This window comes from Falco naumanni, chromosome 8 (genome assembly GCF_017639655.2).
Source record: "Falco naumanni isolate bFalNau1 chromosome 8, bFalNau1.pat, whole genome shotgun sequence".
In the NCBI taxonomy this organism is placed as follows: domain Eukaryota; kingdom Metazoa; phylum Chordata; class Aves; order Falconiformes; family Falconidae; genus Falco; species Falco naumanni.
In genome coordinates, this window is record NC_054061.1 from 49832399 (window position 1) to 49855445 (window position 23047).

The window sequence follows — 23047 nt, forward strand, 5'->3', positions numbered from 1 at the left end:
CATAATTTTCAGTGTTTTTTTCAAAATGTTTCTTGATCACAGCTAATTCTCCCCAAAACTTTTAAACTCATGGTTTTTTTAATTCAGTAAATGATAATCGTAAGCAGCTGGCTGAGTGCAGCTATTATACACACAGACATACATACACTGTGCGTTATGTTCTACATTACATTTATATTGAGCTTATTATAAACACACTTGGAAGTTCTGTCACTCAGTATTCAATTATTCTTGCTTCTCATCTAAGTTTGATGCTGTGGTAAATCAACAAACCAAGGTAAGACAGCTTTAGATTATGAGAAAAAAAGAACACCAAAGGCTGACTAAAATAATTTTAAAGTCTACAAAAAAAGCTTTTTAAAAGTCACAATTCTTAGATCAGACTGATACAATTTATGGCTAGTTTTAAAGCCATCTGAAAGTAACATGGGTACTTGCTTTCCATGCAATTATTTTTTTGTTTAATACAAAAAGTAAATGGGCCTTTTTAAACTTCTTAGCAAGGGTCACACTGACTGAAAAATGCTGCACAGTAGTCTCGTTTCCATGCTAAGAAACACAAGTTCATAGGGACAGGAATGAGATATTCCATGGCACTCAGGAGTCTGGGGGACAGATACTCTCCTATGACAACTGAACTGTGAACACATCAAGACTCCCTGCAGCTTTCGAGAAGTTAAGAATGGTACTCTACAGGATGGCTCATGGGCTTCACCACACAGCACCTTCCCACAGAATCCTCAGCAGCAAAATGCAGGATTATTTCTTTTAATAGCAACTGCCCTTTGACTGCGATTCTTCCTGGCAGCCACAGAGCCTCTCCTCCATCACGCTGGGTTTATATAGAACATGCTGCTTAGTAAAAAGTCATAGGTGAATTCAGCTTGTCCATTTCTCTAGATAGGGGCATGACTTCAAAACTAATGAATAAAGAGAAACTGTAAAGTTCTTTCTATTCCAGAGCCAACTTTCTACAGTCCCTTCCAAAGGGACAAACACTGGAAAAACGTTTCTACAAGCTTTCCTGATGCCTTTTTTATTTTTTTTAAGCTCCTGTTCCTACTGTTTAGAACAATCACTTATACATTGAAGCTTGAGCCAGCCTGGTACCTACCGCACTGCTCTCAAGAAAAGGAAGGACTCTCCCTCCATCCACTAGCACTTTGCTCCAGAACATCACTGAGCCAGCTCAACCTCCTAAACCACCAGAAAACTCACTCAACACTCCAAACACCCAAAAAAAAAAAAATCTTTCTGCTGGGTTAGCAAGCAGAAATAGCTTACCCTTTGACTGGACAAATACTAGAGCCTACACATTCTTTTGTGTTCATACCACACAGCTGGGAGAAAGGACAAAGAAAGAAACTGGGACCTCCCCTTTCTGACAGCAGCATGTTCACCTGTAACTTGCAACTCTGCTTTTAGTTCACAGTGTACTACAAAAAATACAAACACATGGCTTACATTCTTAAGTTCACAATAAATAGAAAAGGCTACCTTACCAATTAGTACAGAGAAAGTGTCAAATGCCACCTGCTGTAGGGCATACACAAGCACATATGCACAACATTGAAAAACAGTTATAATTTTACTGCATTTGCATATCTTTACATTAAAAGCAGGTGTTTTACCAAATCAGTAAAATTACTTCAGCTACAAACATATTTAAAGCTGTACTTTTCATTACAAGCATTTAATGCTTTAGTGCTTTTCAGATATCAAGTTAACCCCTAGACAAGACTGTATTTAAACAGAAGTTGGAACAATTGAGGGGATGGGAGGGAAAGCTGAGCATTACCATCCAGAAATACATTCATAATTCTGAATTCAGAAAGCCTGCAGCATTACCTCCGTAGCACTAAGGCACAAGATACAGCATGGGTATGCTGTGTTTTCATTACAGAAAGCTCTCAAATTAGACGCTGAACAGAGAAATGGCATTTTCCCTGTTGCACTTTTTCATTTACGGTTTACAAGCATTGGTCGACATTTCTGGAACCTAAAAATTTATCTCACAAGCTCAGGATTTAGCATATATCTGTGGAATTGGCTTCAGAACCAGCCCAAAGACAACACATATAAGCACATCTGTGCTTGTAAGTATGTATGTGGGTATAAATATAAAAAGTTAAAAATGTAATTTATAAAATAATAAAACCCTTGCCAATGTAGGTTACTTATTCACTCGAGTAGTTCGTAGGTATTGACAATATTGAAACGTTTGTGCAGGAGCAAAGGCACAGCTCCCTTAAAATGCATCACAGAACAGATGACATAAGGGTACAAATGAATACTTGTTGCAATACCAATTCCACTAAAGTAAAATTTAAAAGGAGGGGTTTACATTTTAACAGGCCTGTATACCTAGCAGTTTTCCCAAAATATCAGGAACAAATGAGACAGTCTTTCCTTAGATGTAAATTCTCCTTTGCTACATGAAACCTTATGAGGAAACGGCATGAACCTGGGACAGAGGAAGTTCAGACTGGACTTCAGGAAAAGGTTCTTCACTGAGAGAGTGGTGGGTTACTGAAACCGGCTCCCCAGTAAAGTGGTTACAGCACCAAGCTTGTCAGAGCTCCAGGAGCATCTGGATCATGCTCTTAAGTCATATGATTTAGCTTTAGAGGGAGCTGGACTCTGATCCTTATGGCTTCCTTCCAACTTGAGATATGCCATTCAGTGAGACTTGGAGAGGCTAGAGAGTTGGGCAGAGAGGAACCTAATGAAGTTCAACAAAGGCAAGCCTAAGGTCCTGCACCTTACGAAGGAAGAACAACCCCATGCACTAGTAAAGGCTAGGGGTTGATCTGCTGGAGGGCAGCTCTATAGCAACGGACCCAAGAGTTCTGGTGGACAGCAAGTTGCTGTGATCCAGCAGTGTGCCCTTGGGGCCAAGAAGGCCGATGGCACCCTGAGGGGCATGAGGAGGAGCGAGGCCAGCAGGGCGAGGGAGCTGATCCTCCCCCTCTGCTCTGCCCTGGTGAGGCTCATCTGGAGCGCTGTGCCCGGTGCTGGGCTCCCCGGTTTGGGAGAGACAGGGAACTGCTGCAGAGGGGCCGGCGGAGGCTACAGAGATGGTGGGGGGAGTGGGGCATCTCCCTGGTGAGGAAAGGCTGAGGGAGCCGGGCCTGTTCAGCCTGGAGAAGAGAAGGCTGAGAGGGATCTTACCAATGTACACAAATATCTTAAGGGCGAGTGTCAGGGGGATGGGGCCGGGCTCTTTTCAGCGGTGCTCAGTGACAAGACAAGGGGCATAGGGGACGAACTGCAACACAAGAAGTTCCTCCTGAATACGGGGAAGCACTTCTTTACCCTGAGGGTGACAGCGCTGGGACAGGCTGCCCAGGGAGGCTGTGGGGTCTCCTTCTCCGGAGACATGCAAAACCCACCTGGGATGACGACTCTGTGCAACCTGCTCTAGGTGAACCTGCTTTAGCAGGGGGTTGGACTGGATGGTCTCCAGAGGTCCCTTCCAGCCCTGACTATTCTGTGATATCCTATGATTCTATTAATATCTCATTTAGGTACAGCTATAATTGTGCAGTTTACTGCCAATACCATGAGCTTAAAAGTCACTTCAATTTTTCATTGTCCGAAGCGTGCATTACCTAGTTGATACAGGTTGCCTCTCCTGGAAGTGTAAGAAACATTCTGCAGTCTTCATGTAAAAATTAAGCCATGACATACAAGTTCACATTTGTTTCAAAGTTTGTATATGGCTCCATTCAGACGAGTACGCACAACCTGCTGGCACCACCAGCACGCAGCTGACTGCCTCCAATCTGCTGTGAGCAGTGAGAAAGAGAAATGCGGTGACGAGCTTCAGGCACACAACACAGCAGCCTTCCTCCTACATTCCTTCACAGCCCTCCAGACTACAGTACATGCATTATAAAGCTTTACACGCTAGTAAAACTCATCTGTGTTTTGGGAGTTTGTTGGTTCTTTTCAAAAACCAAAAAGATACAAGCATGAATGGTTAACAACATAATATTTTCAGAAATACCTAAACTCAAATTCTTTCATAAGAATACTTGGACATAATTTAATAGTTTTTAAAAAACAGACAAACAAACAAAAAAAAAACAAAAAAACAAAAAACCAAAAAACCCTACTAAAAAAAAAACCAAAAAATAAACCAAAACAAAACACCCTAAACACTCATAATTCCAAGCAAGGAATACTAAGGGTTCACAAAATTCTGTGTAATTAACTGCCAAACTAAGTCTGGAGTAACAGGCAAAGTAAGAATTTTCTAATCTTTTCCCCACATTGCCAGAGTCAAGACTGCAAAATTCCTTTGGAATGACACTTTAAAAATATCTTCTGCTAGACCTTTACTTAGTGTAAAGAGTACTTACAGGAATACTCTGTTGTAGATCCCCGAATACCTTAACTCTAAATGAACCCCTAATTTCAACTACAGACAATTTTTGGTTTTCAGTGTTTGAAATGATCTTTCTCTTATGGAAAGATGAAGAGGGACCCTGAATCGTTTCCTGGAGAAGGAAGAATGACTACTTCCCATTGTCCTTGTCCAGCACAGACGCATCTCACTAGCACACTCTCAAGGCTTCACCAACTCAAATGACATCTTGGAAATGTTTGGGATAGCAGGTGTACAGAGCTCAGTACTCAAACAAGGGTACCAGCCAGTTACACACTCAGCAGTAGCTACAGTTTCTCATAATACTCTGCACAAACAGCTTGCTGCCACTGAAAGCAGGGCCTTTGTCTTCTCAATATCTGGCTCTAAAGGTGATCACAAAACACATATACTGGGTTTATTACTATTTTGTTATGTAACTGAGAATCAAACCCTTAAACTTCAGAAATCTTCAAGTAAGCAACAGTTTGTCAAAAACAAACATTCCTGCCTCTTTTCGCCATTACACCCTAATATCAGAAGTCATCAAGGATCATTCTCTCCTGAACTCAAAATGGAAAACTTACAGACGACTTTTCTCAACTAGTCAGATATTTTAATTCCACCATCTTTCCCTGCTAGAAATGTGGTACTACAAAAATATGTTTTAAAAAAGAAAAAAAAAAAACTAAACAAAAAAAAAACTTTTACAGACATATCAATGCTACAATATTGTTTAAAAAAATCTGAACCTTTCATAGATGTATTGTTTTATTAACACACATTACCTCTGTTTTTTCCTACAGAAAAGAAAGATTCATGTCCTCGTTTGAAAACAATTACATGCAACTTCTAAGCATTGGTTCAAAAAACAGGGCTAAAACCATGCTTATACTGTAATGCATATTAAATTTACATCATGCTGAAAGAACCATGCCCTTCCCAAGGCAAAATACTACCTCAGTTTACACTATCACTGCAGCCAGTTTCAGTTCCTTTCCAAAATACTTAAGCCTGTGTCCACAAGGCTGACTGCCAGTGCTGTCATTTCCGTCAGCATAATTTGGAAAGCAGCAGGGAACATGGCTCACAACAAATGCAGGAATACCTGACCTACACAAACAAAACAGAACCTGCCGTCCACTCTGAGCCCATTTTTGAAGTCTACGTATGCTCTATTGCAACTTAACCATAGTGAACTCCTCCCAGGATTAAGGATATTCTGGTCAAGAACTCTCAGAGGAATATTTTCCTGCTATATATAACAAGGACAAACTCTTGTTCTAGACATACATTCTTTTGGCAGGACGAGGGGAGGAGGTTATATCTAGTTCACAGAAAATTAGGTCACCCATTTCATAAGCAAATATAAATTGCATGTTGAAGTTTGTAAGCATTTCATAGGTAGTCTTCCTCAACAAAAATTTGAAGAGATTTATCACAAATTCTACATACATCTAGATTAATTATAAATGCAGGAGGAAGGAAGTTTGTATTTATAACCTTAGTCAAACAAAACCCCCATTATATCATTTTAACAGCTGTGTAACAATTTGGCAAGCCTCAGAGTAAAGTTTTTTTCTGAACATCCCAAAAGAACAATTATTTTTGTTTCCCCAGAAACAACTTCTTTGGTATAAAGACCTCTCTAAGGATTGAGTCAGAAGAATAAACTACAGAATACAACACTAGAAGTGGAGTGTGCACCACAATGACTATTTTTACTGCTAAAGCAGCTGTACTGAGTTGACCACACTGTATAAGGAATGTCATTTCTGACACTAGAAATGGTAATTACTTGGACCGCATTCACATCTTAAGGACAAGGGCTGGCAAGAAATCACTGACGTGCATTAATTTGTTGTAGCCAAAATGAACCACAAAGCAGCAAAAGTAGCTATTTAAACTGTAGGTGACAGCAACCATTTAAAAAGCTACATTACAGTAAGTCTCTTAATTCATTAGCACCTCAGTATTTGAAAGCAAAATAATTACCAAGTTATGTCTGTCTATCGTGCTATGAAGAAGTTTATGCAGATGCAGAGGTCTGTGGAACATTCCATTAGCCTTCAGCTTCATTTCCTCAAATTGCAAACAGTGAGGTGTGAATTGGCTGGAAGATATTTTTAGGTTCATTTTTTGTGGAAAGGATTATTACACTTGAATCTTAGCTCTCTATCTCAAGCTGAATTAAATCGAAAAAGCAGCATCATGAAAAGATTTACGATGAAGCTTATAAAAAACCCTATTTCATGGCTTTTATTGGTTTTCTATCTTCCTTCAGACCTCTAAACATCTATTCAGGTCTAAGTCTTGCTGGCAACTTCTTCCTATTACCTTTCCAAATGATTTATAAAGTTTTGCCGATAGGAGCTACAGCCTAACATACCTTAAAGGGCCTTCATGTAACAAATTAAAACAGGTTTACAAGCCAAAAAGGGAAATCAGTTTTGCAGAGTTACAAATTTCATTCCACTGGGAACTTCCTGCACATTCTTCCTGCATCCCAGTACATCTTGCAGTAAAGGTAGCTTATAATTGCTGAAATACACAACTAAATCCCTTATGTATAGTTATGTATTGATAACTTTTGCCAGGGAACAGGCTCAGACTGTAAAGGCATGTTGCATTTGATAGTGCCACACATCTGTTCCCATCAGCAGGAGGGGAACACTGCAATGAAATGGAGCTGCTTCTTTGGAGGTCCTAAAATCTATAGAAGCGATGGACTTCATTCATCTTTACCCTGCAGAATTAGAAATGTCATTCCATCTCAAAGATGAGGTATTACAGCTCTTACTATTATTAAATCACCACCTCTGCTTTTTTTTTTTTCCCCCCCTTTCCCTTTTTCATTCACAAGAAGTGCATTAAAGTGCATTCATACAGGTCAGGGCATCTCATCCTGTTCACTTTCGTCACAGCACATAGTTCACTTGACTAACTCTAAAGCATGCAGAGAGATGGGTAGAGAACATCTGCCTGTAGCTAGAAATACAGCAGCTCTTTTGTCAAGGTGTCCTCTTGACATTAATCTTCCCAATCTTTCTACTCAATTGTCAAAGTAGACCTAAAAATGTAAAGAAACTGGTTCCTGATCATCAAAACAAACATGGAATTAATTAGGGCAAGGTACAACTCCAGCTTTCAGCTATGATATTTCAGTAAAACCAACAAAGAGTGACATCTAATTTTAAAATGGGTAGTCTAACCTACTAAAACATTTTCAGAACAAGATTTTAAGCACATCAATCAAGAACACTTTCATCAATGTTTTTCAGGAATACTTCCAGTGATATAACAGGGCTTATGCCACATTAGACTTCAGATGAAAACGTTTCATGAGGAAAATGGGTTTTCACACGGCAGAGTTGTTTGGTTCTAAGCATAAATGAAGGAAGTTAACTTTGGGTCTTTAAGATAAATAGAAAACATAACAGAGTCCACTAAAACAGACAAGGCATCTGAATTTTCATAGCGCAGATCTCTTAGGAGAAGAATAACAGATTGAATTATGTCATTTATGACTCAGTGGCTGAAAGGATTTGACATAATTTGAAGCAACAGTTTTTAGACAGGTCAAACAATAACAAACCATCTCATAAAAAAATAAAAACATCCAGCATCATCTCAGCTACATATCTAGCCTTAACAATCTCTGGGCATTTCTGGTGCATTTAATCTCTATATACTTTTGTATAAACTGGAATATCAAGAAGTTGTAATGTCAATTTGGCAAACAGGTTGAGGTAGGACAAAAATCAGACTTTAAATCTGGTCAAGGACAACCCAAATATTTAATAAAGTACATAAGAAAAGTTAGAAAAATTCCCTGTGCTTGTTGACACCACTGTGTAAAATATTTCAGATGCCACATCCAAAATAACCTCAGGATATAACTAAAAAAAACAACCAAACAACTAGTGAACAATGTCATGCGTAGACACAGAAATAATCCACAAGTTCAGTTCATAGGTTATGCTGCATAAGAATGAGATGAAACTCTACTGAGTTTTATGATAAAATTGTCATAAATTAGGCTTTTCCCACTTTCAAGTCCTGCAAAAGCCTTTAAACCTGCCAAAGTGACTAATTCCAATCACTTCATTATGGTACTGGAGATTTTTTGATGCAAAGCTCCTATATAGGTAAAACCAGCCATCACCCCCTGTCCTGGTTTCAGCTGGAATAGAAGTAATTTTCTTCTCAGTAGCTGGTGCAGTGCTGAGTTTTGGATTTGGTGTGAGAGCAATGTTGGTAACACACTGATGGCTTTGGTTGTTGCTGGGTGATGTTTGTACTAAGTCAAGGACTTCTCAGTTTCTGAGGCCCTGCCAGCCAGAGAGCTGAAGGGGCACAAGAAACTGGGAGGGGGGGATACAGTCAGGACAGGTGACCCAAACTAGCCAGAGACATTCCATACCATATGACATCATGCTGAGTATTACACAAGCCAGGGGAAGAAGGAGGAAGGGGGGGATATTCAGCATTATGGCATTTGTCTTCCCAAGTAACTGTTACATGTGATGGAGCCCTGCTTTCCGGGAAATGGCTGAACACCTGCCTGCCCATGGGAAGTAGTGAATGAAGTCCTTGTTTTGTTTTGCCTGCATATGCAGCTTTTACTTTACCGATTAAACTGTCTTTATCCTCACCCACTAGCTTTCTCACTTTTACTCTTCCAGTCCTCCCCCACATCCCACTGTGGGGGCAGCGAGTGAGCGGCTGCGTGGGGCTTAGTCACCCGCCAGAGTTAAACAGTGACACCTCCCTCTCATGATCAAGTACTGGAAAGAACCAGAAGATCTTTCCTTCCCACCAGAAGAAAAAGGTTAAGACTGAACAGTCTGCAGGGCACAGCAGACAATCCAAGCCATTTGTATACACGAAGTCAGAAAATCAAAGTTTCCCTGTATACATCTCCTGATTTATCTAAACAAATCAGGTCTTTTTCCAAGATGAAGTGATAGCAGAAAGAAGAAACATAGTGTTGAAGAGTCAAGAAATATTAGACTTAGAATAGTGTACTTGGGACAATGTTACACACATACAAAAGACAGTATGCCATTTAAAATTTAATTTTACAAGTCAAAGACTGGAAAGAAAAACCTCAAAAATCTTTTTCTTAAAGAACAAAAAACCCCTCACAACAAACCAAAAAACATGAAAACCTAAAAACCCAACCATGACACTCCCCATCCCTTTTCAAGTAAAGAAAAATAAATGAGAAAAGTCCTCCCTCTGCAGCAAAAAGAGAAACAAGCCCAAAAGTCAGTGGAAGAAAGTTGGAAAAGATTTCCACATATTGCTGCTGTTGCAGTGCTAAACATCGCTGGTCACAAGGACCAAGGATGGATTCCTAGTGCTCACTGCTATCACCTTCTAGCTGCAACTGTACTGGAGAGGTCAGAAAGTAAAAAACTTTACTTTTATTTACACTAGTATACCTTTTCCACACTTGCTCATAAAAAGCACTAGAGAGGAGGCAGGTAACATTACCAACATAATCCATTACTAAGAGTCGTCAGATACTTTAGTCTCAAGAAGTCTTTAGAACATTTCCACACAGACCACAGTTAGGTTTTACAGTTGGGCTGGGTCCTCTTTTGGATTAAATTACTTATACACAAGGCAGGTTTTAAATTGTGCTGGTGAAGAAGCAGCTTCTGTTCTCATACAGCTGTTTGGCATTGTGTTGAAAATGCTCTTTTGCATTTGACAGAAATCCTGCAACACACTTTGAAGGATGATACATATAAATAGAATAAATAAGGAAGCAATTACCTAGGCAACGTTCCCATCATACTGAAGGAAGTCATACAAAGAATTCTGTTTTACAGAAGAGAACGTTGAAGGTATGGGCCATGTTGGTTTGCTTTCCTTTTACTGTTCAATAGTATTGTAAAACCTTAACCTCACATTCTGATACTGCCTGAACATACAGCAGTGTAGCAAAAGCCTGACAAAACTCTAATCAGTGCGAAGTAAGTGTAATGACCACTCTTCAAAAGACTGGTCACCAGTGTGCACATGGAAATTTTAGTCAAGAAGCTAGCCAAAACTCCTTATTTACTGGACAGCAGCTAGAACGATCAGCAGCGAATGACTCAACAAGTAGATTCTAGTAGTATACTGTAACATCGCGTCCAGCTGTTTTGCAAGAGCTGCCAGCGGACCTTCACACTTATTAAGGGAACTGACTGGCTATGGTCCCATGGCACTACCGCTGAGAATGACTACCAGGAATCAATACCTGGCTGTTAGCACTATTTCTGCGTCACCATCTCTATCCATACAGAGATGAAACAGCTCCATCACAAGCCAAAGCATGCCCCACAACATCACTTATGAAGAAACACCTGTAAAAAAAGATGGTATACATCCTAAAATCTTGTTTATTCCTGGTCTCACCATTTAATCTGACATCACAACCTTCTCTCAGAAAAAAAACAATTAAAAGAGCAATACATCTGTGGAAACATTCACAGCCTTCTGCACTAAGTCTAAGTAGTAAGGTCAATTCTAATAGTACCTCCTTCCAGCTTTATTATTCCTGACAGTTTATATTTTTTAAAAGGCAATTAAGTCACAAAAAGCAAGTTCTCAGCCCCCTTTTCCAATTCTTGTGCATCACCTAAAGAATTTTTTCCCAGGTGAGAATATGCAGAAAACACAGGACAAACATAACGAATTATACCACCCAACCTCCCTCCATGTGCATTTTGGGACAGGGCACACCAAGAATAATATTCTGTCCAGTTCTCAGTGGACACAGTATCCTGTGGGACAATTCCAGACAACAAAACTTAAGAGCATGCATGCAAAACTAAATCCAAGTATAGGAAGGAATTCAGCACAGAAAAAAGGATTTTTCTACCTATCCAGTTTCAAATCAAGCAGCATTTCAGAAGCAAACACTCCAAGACCAAATACCCCAAAAAAGGACAAGAAAGCTCACATACAACTTTTGAAACTACTCATCTGCAACTCAACTAGAGAGCTGCAAGACTGTATAAAGAGAAAAAAAACCATGCATGTAACAAGACAGCAGAAAGCGCGGTTCAAAGATGACAAGGACAGCGTTTAATCCATAATATAATGCTTCCTCTGTGGCAGACCTAATGTCCTCTTTTTAAATAAAGTCCTATTCCTCCAGACACTATGAAAGATCTGCAATACACCGAGGACACAAATCAATTTTTTTACAGAATGCAGTGTCATGGATATCATTTCAGTGCTTATCTTGCTCATCTTTGGAGGAGATCAGAGCAAGTTATAAGCAGGTTTTCTAAACACGATCGATAAAATATATTAAGCATAGTAGCAATAAAATATGAAAATTACATCATTACCTATCTGTATTCCATTAAATACCAGACTAGGGCATACACACCTAATGACAGCAAGATGATCACTATTTACTAGTGTTGAAACATAAACCTCAAATCATATGTTCAAACTAGTTTCATACAATACGTAGATGATTCTTGATGCACACAGGATCAGACTGCTGCTACTCCCGCACCTCCTGGTGAAATGTTAATACTCACATTATAAATGTAAACAGAATTTCAGGAATAATGAAAGAAATCTTAAGGAAACTCAGGGCTTCTTTTACTGCACCTTCAATTCCCCCACAAAGTAGCATTCTTTAGTTTAATAGAGTACTCCATCACAGCACTTCAGTTATCCACAACCAGTCATTTCAGGCAAAATTTTAAATTTTATTTTCAAAAGGTGAAGCTATAATATGACATTTTAACTGGTTAGCCATCTATAAATTCCGAATTCTATAAAATAAATAACAAACAACTTTATACCCTACATATTATGGTTTTGAACAACGCCTGCCACTACACTCCAGAAAGTTTGATAACTTTAGTCTGAGTGTCTTGGAATAAATAGACATGATAAAAGGTGATGATTTAAGATGCATACTTTATGTACAGTATCCAGATACAAAACAATATATTTAATCATTCTGCAAAACCAAGAAAAGCCCTATTTTTTAATATATGTTAGTTCCATATTCTTATCAATAATACTGCCTAAATCATACTAAAAATACCAACATTTTAAGGAAAGCAATCCAGCAAAAGCAATTTTAGGAATGAAGAAGCAGCTGCTGAATTTATCAGTAGGCTATGACTTCTCCACTCTTATGGCACATCATAACATAGTGAAAGCATGCACAGTTGTAAACCTAAATATTTAAATCTATACTGCACAGCAAAAAAGAATGCAGACAAGGTAAGGTCAGCTGCAATTTTGAACATGTTCATAAGAGAACAACTGGCCCATTATTTTGCTTTTCAACTCACTCTAAAGTTGAAAATTAAGATTTAGGCAGCTTTACCTGGAACAATATACTATACAAGACACATCAGTATCTTGTAGCATTTTATCATGTTTCATCAACTCACATACACAGAAATGTTGTTCTCAAATGCTCACAGCCTGTCAAGAGTTATATCAAAGAATATGCCAGACTAACCTTATCTCAGAAAGTTAATAATGAGAATAAATACAGAAAACTAAAATGTTCTGGTATTCTAGTTTCAGATGAGGTACATTTAAACAAAAAGACAGACCACATACCTTCATGACTGACAAAAAAAATATGGAGAGGTGGATCCCAAGCTCAAAAGGTAGGGAGTTTATTATGCTCTACAAAATCAAGAAACTAAATAAAGCCTTGGGAAGAGATTGCTCTAAAGCACATTCTCCTGTTTTGCAAACGCTGTAGACCTATTGTATTTCTGTTTTCAGGTTTGCTTCTCATTGCCCAAATGCTAATGCACCTTTTACTCAACAGTATACAGAGCCACGAAGTTGACCCATGATCAGACTATACGGGGACACAACAATTTGTGTCATCTTCAATATAAGAAAGTACACACTTCACAAAAATTAGTGAAAAACATCAATCATCAGAAGGTATTAGATACGAGGAATAATTTTAAAAGTCATAGATACTATATTAACATGCCTTATGTACTACACTTGGATCAGTCTTCAGGCCAGAAAGCAAGCCAACGAAGTTCCATTTAAACTCTTCTCATGACAACCATAGCAGACAAACTCAACATTAAATTAAATCAAAGTAATTTGTGTCAAGTTAACAGTTTTTTTCCTACAGTACAAGTATTTTAAATTTAAAGGCCACATAAGCCTAACATACTTTTAAAGGATCAAGGTCCAGGGGAAAAAAAAAAAAAAAAAAAAAGACACATAAAATCCTTCCCCAGACTTTTGGGCATGACAGTCTAGCCAAGCTATCTTCCTACATGACACCTGTAAATATATTAACTACCTGGTACTTCAGGAGAACAAAACTTAAGTGACACCTCTTTTCAAAAGAGGGATGCCCAAGTCCTCGCATTCCAGAATGTGAACCACTGAAGGTGAAAGTGCGCAGTCTGAAAATACTTTGTTTGCTCTACACTGGACTTTCAACCCCACAATGCACACTAGTCATTCCAGGAATATTCCATTTGTTCATAAAAGATAATCTAAAATTTCTCATTACAAAGTATTAGTAATAACTAATTCCAAGGGCTTTTTTTGTTTTCAATCGTTGTTGATTTTGAGGACCTTCTCAAATTTTGCACAGATTCAAGCTAAACAGGACTAATATCAAAATAGAAAGTTTCACTTAAGCTAATCACAAGCACTTGAGGTTTTTTGTGGGTTTTCCATTTTCTTTTTAACAAAAAAAGTCTGATTTTCACGAACAGGGATTACCAGCACAAAAGGTTGCGCTGTATACTGCACTATCAACTGGAGTTTAGTTAATACAGAGCAATCTTCATAAAGACATTGTTTCACTTTCAGAACTGTGATGTGGGTATGTGGTTCCTCCTAAAAATCTCACTCATTTCCCTATTGCTTCTATTTTCTGCTCTGCCAGCTGCCAGAAGGGAAGACAACATTCATGCTTTTCTACAGAGCCCTCCTTCTTCTTCCATGTAATTGCCGAAAATGAGACTTCTCATTTCTGCTATGCTTCTTAGAAAGAATCTCCAAGGTCTCTAATCCAGAACAACCGAACGTTTCTTTAGGAAAATAATTCCTTTTCTTCCTCCCTGGGCAGGAATTTACTGTTGGCACTCACATCAATCTGACAAACAGGCTTTCAGTTTCACAGAACAGATCATAAAATATCACTAAGTCACTTATTGATAGACACACCTGAGTAAGGTGAAAGAAAAAGTGATCTTCTGTTGCCCAGCATCAGCCAGTTGTTCTCCTGAACTATGACGTGCTCACAGGTGGCCAAAGGAATTCACAAGTTTTAGTCAGTATTACTACCTTGCAAAGCTACTAGTGAGTGAAAACTACTGGCTTTCTACACTTCCTCACCTAAACAAAAAGCCCCTATTTAATAGATACAAGTGTTTTTCATAAGCCCTTAGACTCAACTTCTGTTAACTAAAATCCAAACTACTAGACATGTTGATCACTGACACACGCAACAAACTTACAGAATGCTCTTCCAGGAATAATGAGCAATCACCCACGTTTCCATCAAAGCCACTCACAACTACATGTCCAAGTAAAAGGTCATTTTCTTAAGTCATGCATAAAAGAAACAAGTGACAACTTCCTTAGAGAACAGAGGTCTGTAGGGCATTTTTCTTTAAAGGCTCAGAACAACTCAAGGAGTTTTTTTCACTACGGGAATTGGGTTTTTTAATGCACTATAAAACACAGTTGTGGATAACACTTTTAGTCACCTGTGAAGAAGAACGATTATAGACACCTGGGAAGTCCAAACTTGCATTGGTATATTAAAACAAATTCCAACAATGATTAACTCAATTTTAAATAGTCATGGTGATCCTTCTAGCAAGGAGAAAAGCAGGAAGCAAAATTACTAAGGATAAATAAAGAGAGCCTGGAATGCTTGGCTTCTGGCATGGAATCAGAAATCCTATGCAAGATGCCTCATCACTATACAATCACAAACTAGGCAAGTCAGGATCAAATCAAAGCCAACCATACCCGAGTGGGAAACAGCTTAAGAGTAGCCAACAGGCTGTATCAAAGACTTAGGCTTTTGATTATCCAGACACACTCCACTGGCAATGTCCTCCCATAGAACAGTGTTGAGGAACCTCCCTGGGCGGTGAACACTGTCCGCACTTCTGAAGGAAGCTAAAATAGGTATGCCATTTATTTCACAGAGCATGTCTTTTCCTTGAGGACGCAAAGTTTCAGAGCTCACACAAATTTAAGAACTTCCAATCTTATCTTGGTGCATTTGTGGCCAATCATATAAGAAAACCTGAGCGAACACTGTCATAGTCATAATGAAATGGTTTCACATTTGTTAGAGTACTTTTCTTCCCACCTAATACTTCTTGTTATAAACCATAAAGAAGAGGCATAACAAGCAATGAACTCAAACACACAAAGCAGAAAAAACTTGGGATTAAATTAAGGCAATTAGCATGCAAGTACAGTATTTCTGCAGAACTAATAAGCTTCCCATGCCAATTTCACCTTTGGAAGATCATCATTAAGCTGCAAAAGTCAGCCTCATTCATGAGATGTTTGAAAACATCTTAAAAACTTACTGTTTTCAATATTGAGCTAGAACCCATCCCAGCTTTGTAAACCAGCTTGCCTAAGTAAGTATAGATAACATATAGATATGAAAATGAATTTATTTATAAAAACCTGGTACAACACATTTCCTACAACAGATTCTAAAACCCTGGACAGATGCCTTTCAGTACTCATAAGGTGCAAATAGCAGCCTGTAAAGGAGTTGGTCTTTATTTTAAAAAATGTTTTTACATCCCAGAGATAAAAGAAACTTTAATTTCACAAAACTATATAATCATGGTCTAGGAAGATGTACACAAGGACATAGCTTCGCTTCCCCTCTCAACAGCTCCCCAAAAGTAAAACCTTTCACCGCAGCTCATCACCCCTTCCATTTTACCAACCTGGCACGCCATGGATCAAGCTGTAAACTCGATCACAGAATTTATGTGGATTAAATCTCACCCGTTTCTTCTTTTTTAAGAGTATTTTTAACACACAACAGTTCAGTGATCACTAAAGCTACATAAGACCTAAGAATATTTCTGTCAGAAAAAGCATAAGAAAAAAAAAAAGTTGTCACTGACCTCAAATGCTTCTCTTTCACCTTTCTTACTAGCATTTCATTAAGGGACCTACCTACCAGAAACAACACTGAGTGGAATATACAGTTCTTGTGATTGGGTCAGCCCTGTCAGAGATACAAGCAGGGAGAACTGCAAACTTGTGGCTATTCCAGGCATAACAAAGAGATTAATGACTGGAAGAAGTTTATGAACAACGCATAGAGTAATTTTACTTCCTCCAAAGGACCTGCACATTTGTTTTGCTAATGCTACCTTCTATAGCACCTATAACGAAGTCTATCAGTGACATCTCATCATGAGGAGACAGAAAGAGGAGAGATGGAAAGCCAGCAAAAGCGTACACAAGCTATTTCCTTCTGAACTTTTGTCTTTTCACCGCTGGCACATCACAAGGATCAATTCAGCAGCTTCACAGAGTTAAACATAAAAGTACCACTACAAGCCCTCTGACAGAGGAAAATATTAAACATACCTCCAGTATACTGTCTCAGCGATTAAACCAATTAAATGGGCATTTTTGGCAATGAGATTTTCATCATACTAATCAGTGAAATTATTTAAAAGAAAACCAGGCACATTAAAAAACCATAATTTTTTTCATCACTGATTGAAAAAACACAGTTGGGCAAAACTGTCTTAGCACCATCTCCACACCAAAAAATCCCTTTATAATTTCTGTGCTGTCAAGGTAGCATTTTTCACAGTGTGCAGCAACTCAGCGAACTTTTCATGTTGCCCTTAACTCAGTAGGCAATTTTATGACATATATTGAAGGAATTTAACTGCAAAGGTGATATCAGAGTAAGAATTCAACCATGTGAGATGGGATTATTTTATCATCAATGCTTGATACATACTCATTACTTGCACTTCTAACACTATTTAATGGCATAGCCTTCAAAATCCAATTTTAGAAGCAGATGATGCAAATTTACCAATTACAGTTTCAGTAAGGCTAGTAATTCTTTCGGACACCTCTGAAAACATTTTTCCTTTTACAATGACAGTGGCAGTGGACTTCAACTCTATCACATGAACAGAAGTTTCTGCCAGTCCCCATGCAACTGCTCCCAAAGCTTTCTGAAGGGTAAAGGCATTGGAGAGGATGAAGGATGCCCATTAAGTCTCCCTCCAGGCCCCTTCTGTAAATACGTTTTATCTAGCATATTCTTCCACTTCATACAAGCATTTCAGAGAAATGATCAGGTTCTCTAACTTTTCCAAGACTTTTTTAGATGAAAGTGTTATACTGACATAAGTAATAAAATCGATCAGAGCCATGAAATGGGACAATTATGTCACTTCTTGCTCCTGTTTCTTTCTAATCCTGATCTGCTAGAATTCACCTATTGTGCTGCAATAAACAGCAGTAAGATGGTTTGGATCTGTGCTTAACATAGCTTCAGCAAAAGAGCACTCTAAGTATACGAACACAACTTGCTATTCTAAACATTTAGGCTGACAGAGTACTGACACCCTTACACAGTACAAGACGATTTCAGCAGATGTCAAATAAAACAATTAGAACAATATAGTAACATTCCAATAAGGGATGACTTTTAAGATAATTCTGACACAAGATGAGAACAATTCTCATTCAGTTTACCATGCTCCATGCAACATCAGTGCATTTTTATCAGCAACAACTTAATTTCTTGAACACTTCAAAATATTTACTTAGGAAAAATGAATATACCAAAACAGTTTTGCTACTGTGTACAGCAATTCTCTCACCAGAATCATTGTAACATTTTTGAATAAAAACTTTCATTTTACACACTGCTCTCCTAAAAAGAAAGACAAGAGGCAATGAAAATTCTATCACCTTCCTGATTACATCAATTTAATCTGATGAATGTCTGAGACTAGAAATTCAGTAACAGGTAAAAATCATGTTATATGACCAAGAAAATTTAAAATTATTTTTGTAAGTACCTCTGGAATTCCTCCTTCTTATCCAGTCCTCTCTATAGAATCCAACTAACTCATTATGAAATAAGACAGCAACAAATGATTTTCCTCATATTTAACCTCTGGCCAGTTTCAAACGCTTGTGCTCATCGTCTTCCTCCATACATTTCCTAACAACTCAAGGGATAACTCAAAGAACAAGACATTTCCAGTGCTCTTCATTAATAAATGTATTTTTAAAAAGCAAGTTCAACAAAAACATCCTATGTAACATCTTATGTTAAACACTTCAACTAAAGCCTGTCCTGACAAAGAATTAAAATTACTCCATAGGACAAAACAGAGAAGTGACTTTAGCTCGCTGAAAAGTGAAAAATACCAGCCAGTGTGTCTGCATCAACTTGCGTAAAAACTATACTGCAGATACTTTTCTCAGTCTTTATAAGATTTTCAACTTTGAGTATGATTACTAGCAAGCTGAATCATTAAGGAATTTTACTTGTCTCTCTCACAGGGACCAATATGCTTAACTGGATAGTTATTAGTAATTTCTAGTATTAACCTCTTGAAAATAATACGGCATTTTCAATGAACGCATTTTTTAAGTGATGGTAATTCCTGCAGATTAGCAAGAAACTTAAATCTCTTGCCAATCTGAAGAACAATTTTAACTGGCAATTATAGCACAAGTTTCTCCACTAACCTTGTAGACGTTCCTAAAGCTGGAGACCATTTGACGTGCATACTCACTCAAAATGTGTGACTGTCAATCACAATATACTTTTTGAACCCTTAAAAGGACTCACTCAATACAACTTTTTGTAAGTTACATTTCCTTAAACAAAATTTCATTCCACATAGAAATACATTAAATGCGACTACTCAGCAGTCTGCCGTCATTTTTATGTATTATGAAACCTTAGCAATAAAACATATCTAGATTGCCCCTTTTTATAACACTTGTTTATCTGAGTCTACCTGATTCAGCTGTAAATCAACATAGGTTTTCTCCTAGCAAATGCAGAGAAAGGGTGTGAAACACCACAAAACAAGCACCTATCCATGCCCAGTTAATTGTTGGGTGCTGAAATACAAGCTGGACATTTTTGGCTTTTATTTTACAGTTTTACAATATTTTACAAATTTACAATAATTTTACAATTATTTACAATTGCAGAGTTCTAGATTTTTTCAGCAAGGTCCTCAGTATGAACTGATGTTAATAGGAAGCTGTGAAGCACATTATTTCAGTTCTACTTGAAAATTCAGTAATAAAACTACTGTTTAACAGAAAAGGAGGTATGATTTATTTTGCAACCTTTGGCTTCATTTGTTACACAAAAGATTTGGATTTTTCTACTATTAAGAATGTGGTCTGAATTACTTAACGGCTAGGATCTCCAGCACCGTTGTTCTTGGTATTTGCATAACTGGCTTAGTCACTCAGATTTAACTCTGTCCCAGTTTGGTAGGGGTTTTTTTCCCCTCCAGTGGCTGAAAGACATTTGAAGAAGGAAGGCAAGTTTTACGACCAGTAAAGATCAGATTAATACAGCATAAACATGTTCAATTATGAGCACAAAGAAATAACCATTTCTGGCTAGAAATACTAGCTGATTTTATTAAAAATCTTGATGCAGAAGGAAGAGATAAAGGAGCACATGTTCATATTCTTGCAAAACTCAAATAAAACAGCAACACCAATAGTTTTACAGCAAAAAAAAATTCAGCGGTTTGGGGAAGGCAGAAATGAGGCAATATCTACATATTCTGATACTCAGAACACCAAGACATCCTCTTGAAAAATAAAGCCTCTTAAAATCAATCCTATTGATCCTACAAAAGTTACCACAGCAGTCTCATACGCTCCTTTAGACCAACAAGTGTTCTCTGTACCATGGCTTACCTCATTAAGAAAGGAATAAGCTGCAATATACAGGAAGTTCAAATGGTTCATGCCAATGTACTACTCCCCTGGAAAAAAACTATTTTAAATTCAAACCTGAAGGCAGCATTCTTAAGATAGTACACAAGGAAGGCAGACTCAAGACTATATAAAATAGCATCGCTTTTCACACTATTTTTTATATTCCTTTGAGAGATTAACAGCTAGCAAACTACTCAGCTTTCCTGAACTTATCTCTTGGCAATACTTTTTTCTCTGTCATCCAATGCCAAGTCAGAGAAACAGTGGTAGAAGGACTTTGTTGCATGCTGTACGAGTTAAACATCCAAGTAATTTTAAGGAAACCACCTATCTGAAGATGAAATATGTAGGAAGGCAATAAATAAATTCCTTAGCGCCACTTACTTCAATGTTCTATGAAAGCAAAAAGCCTCCCTAACATGGACTTCAGTAAGGTAATTTGAGTGTCACCCACTGATATGAAAAAACACACACCAACTTAGGTGGTGAAAAATAGTTGTATATTCCACTATCCACCACACCCACGCAAGAAGGATATCAGCATATCACACATGGACATCTACATCTTTATATAACTTATGTGTAAAGTATTCCCTGACCCATACTTTTGTTCTTCAAGATGATTTAGCAACTGATTTTTCTGTTCTTCTATTTTAATAGGAAACTTCTCAGCAGAGAAAAGATGATTAAACGGACGGTAAAATAGGAAGATTTGCCGGTTTAGATAAGTCGTTTCAATAAACACCTAAATTCTTTCTTCAATAAATATCTAAATTAATTTTTCTGCTCAAATCTGTTTTAGAAGCTGACGTGTCCCTGTCTGGAGGACAGGGGAATGAAGGGGAACAGGCGACGAGACGATTTGTTTGAAATAGAGTGGGTGTGATTTTTATAGTCTCACAAAACGGTGGATCCTCATTCCTCCATCACATGAATGGCAATATAAAGGTATCAGCCATATGAAATAGTATACTTGTATCAAACCGAGCGTATCTGTATTCCCTCAGTAAACGAGAAATGACACTACACATACTGCTGTTTGTCCCCTTCTGAATACCTATAGCCAGGCAAAAAAATAAAAAGTATTGAAATGTCAGTAAAAATACTAAACCACAAAGACAGTGCCCAAACATACAGGTGGCTATTTTCTACCACGTGAGGTAACAAATCCAAAAGAAATAAAACCTTCCAAAATGAACAGGTAAGTCACTGTCGCCTTAAAACAACCAGCATTAATACAGGAGAAAAATAAGTATACCTATATGAATTTTACACAGGTCATGTGACACTCATCTATACAGACACTCCTCTTTTCCCTCCCACCATCAATGATTTTCCCCATGCAAAAAAAAAAAAAAATCATAATATTCTGCTCTCCCCATCCTCATGAAAACCGATGCGGACAGCAGCCTTCCTTGGGAGGCTCTTCACAAACCAGCCTCCCTCAGCAAGTCTCACAGCTAAAAAGCTTAATAAGATTTCAGTCGGGTTTTTGTTTAAATAAAAGACGGTAATGAACAATCCAAACCAATCTTTTCTTTCTGCACCAAGGAAGAGGACTTGCGCGTGTTTTGTTCCCCGGGCGGCACCGAGAGGCTCGGCGATGCCTGTGCAGGGACTGGACTGCCTGCGGCTCCACAGGGTGGAGGCTCACCCGAGCTGACATTGTCTGGATGCCACCGACTACATCCCTGGCGCATCCCCGGTCACTTCCCAGCCCTTCTGTGGCATGCCTTACACCGGGAAACCCGGGGCGGGAGGGAACGCACGGCCGCCAAAACCCGCCACCAGTCATCAGCACTGCAAAGCCCGCTTGGGGGGGGGATCACCCGACGACGCCTGGGGCGCGGAGGGGCGCAGGACGCTGCCCGGGGGCCGCCAAACCCTCGCCCCCTCACACGCCTCAGCTGCGGCGCCCCCGCCCAGCCCCGGCTGTCCCCCCGCGGCCGCCCGCCTGAGGGGAGGCGGCAGGAAACGCCGCTCCCCGCCCGCCCGCCACGGCCCAGCGGGCGCCCCCGGCTCCGCCACCGCCCCCCTAAACCCCGGCAGAAACGCGGCTCCCCACTCACCTCGCCCCGGCTCCGGGGAAGCCCCGGCGGGCTGGCGGGCGGCGGCGAACCCCCACAACACCGAGGGGCGAGGCGGCGGGCACGCTCCCGCGCGCTGCCGGCGGCGGCACCCGGGCTCGGCTCGGCTCCGCTCCGCCCGCAGACCCCCGCGGCCGCCGCTAATGGTGGCCGCCAACGCCGGTTCCCACCGCCGCTCCCTTCCTTTCCCGTTTCTTGTTTCCGCCCAGCGCGGAACCGCCTCCGCCCGGCTGCCGGAGCACGTCCCTGCCCGGCAGCAGAGACACGGCTCCCTGCACGCCGCTACCGCCCCGGCGCCCGCCGCCGCTCCGGGCTCCCCCCGCCGCTCACTTCCGGCGCGCAGGCCGCACCTCGCCCCGCCCCGCCGGGCCCGCCGCCAGCGCCCGGGGGGCGTTCGGGGCCCCGCCGCGCCGGGGCGGCTGCCGGCCGTTGGGTTGGGCGCGCGAGCGGCGGCTAGGCGCGCGAGCGGCGGTTGGGCGCGCGAGCGGCGGTTGGCGGCCGGGTGCCCTGACGAGCGCCGCCGCCCCCGCCGCGGGGCCGCTGGTTCCCGCCCAGGCGGCCGCGCTACCGAGCCGGTCCGCCCCGAGCCGGCCGGGCGCCAGGCGGCGCGGAGCGG

General features: G+C 40.0%; 1 protein-coding gene across 1 annotated transcript in view; it reads right to left on the reverse strand.

The window, feature by feature from the left end:
* The window catches only part of RAPH1 (Ras association (RalGDS/AF-6) and pleckstrin homology domains 1), a 97947-nt gene extending 75190 nt beyond the window's left edge, over positions 1 to 22757 (reverse strand). The window contains 1 exon segment of the mRNA XM_040604973.1: positions 22414 to 22757. The gene's annotated coding sequence lies outside the window, so the exon portion shown is untranslated.
* Between the last annotated feature and the right edge of the window lie 290 nt (positions 22758 to 23047).